At 41.3% G+C, this 858-nt stretch overlaps 1 pseudogene; it reads right to left on the reverse strand.

Moving 5' to 3' along the window:
• Positions 1–311: 311 nt before the first annotated feature.
• Positions 312–583, reverse strand: LOC111146526 (annotated as a pseudogene).
• Positions 584–858: the final 275 nt, after the last annotated feature.

Raw genomic sequence — 858 nt, forward strand, 5'->3', positions numbered from 1 at the left:
CACCATAAGACATTTGTGCCAAGGTGGCTAATGTGAACCAACACCAAGGAATCCCTCCTCCTGGGAATCAAGAGGAAGTTTCTCAAAACCAGAAAGGGAAGGTGTTTCCCTCCTGTATCAATCTAGCTTTGGAGCTATTCTATTAGTGACATATGCCCTCTCCCAAAGATAGCAATGAAATGTTCTGGGGCTAACAACATAGCTTGAAAAAAAAAAAGAAAAATATTCTTCATTTTTATAAAACTTGATAAAAAATAGTATTTCAAACGTAGAGACATCAGAAGTACACAGTTATCAAAACTGCACACGCTTCACGTAGCATCTCCAGTACCAGCAGCCTTCTGTGTCTGGTCTGTTTTGGCATCTCTGTTTGGCGGGGTTATTCCCAGCCTTGCTAGCATCAGCTTTCCCTCTTTTCCCTTTGGGTACCTTCCCTCCCTTCTTTGAAGGGGCCTTTTTAGGTTTAGGCTCTGGCTTTGGAGGAGCAGGTTTAGGAGGTAAGTTTGCAGATCTTCTCTGTGGCTCATCTTTCCCCTTGGCTCTATCTCCTTTAACATCCTCCTTCAGACTTTCTCTTGGGCATGGTGTTGACAGCAGTGGACATAAGCACTGGACACAGGCACGCGGCAGCGTGTGGGCTTTGGTCAGTCCATGCGTGGGTCATTCTTACCTCTACTTATTCATACTACTCCACATACATTTTATTATAGTCTACTATAGTTATTCTTTTATCATTAGTTATTGTTATTAATCTCTTACTCCTAATTTATAAATTAAACTTTACCATAAGTATGTATGTATAGGAAAACTCATAGTATTTGATTCTATTTGAGGTTTCAGGCATCCACTGGGGGTCTT

Source organism: Enhydra lutris, unplaced genomic scaffold, assembly GCF_002288905.1.
Source record: "Enhydra lutris kenyoni isolate GAN:26980312 unplaced genomic scaffold, ASM228890v2 scaffoldscaffold2, whole genome shotgun sequence".
Classification (NCBI taxonomy): domain Eukaryota; kingdom Metazoa; phylum Chordata; class Mammalia; order Carnivora; family Mustelidae; genus Enhydra; species Enhydra lutris.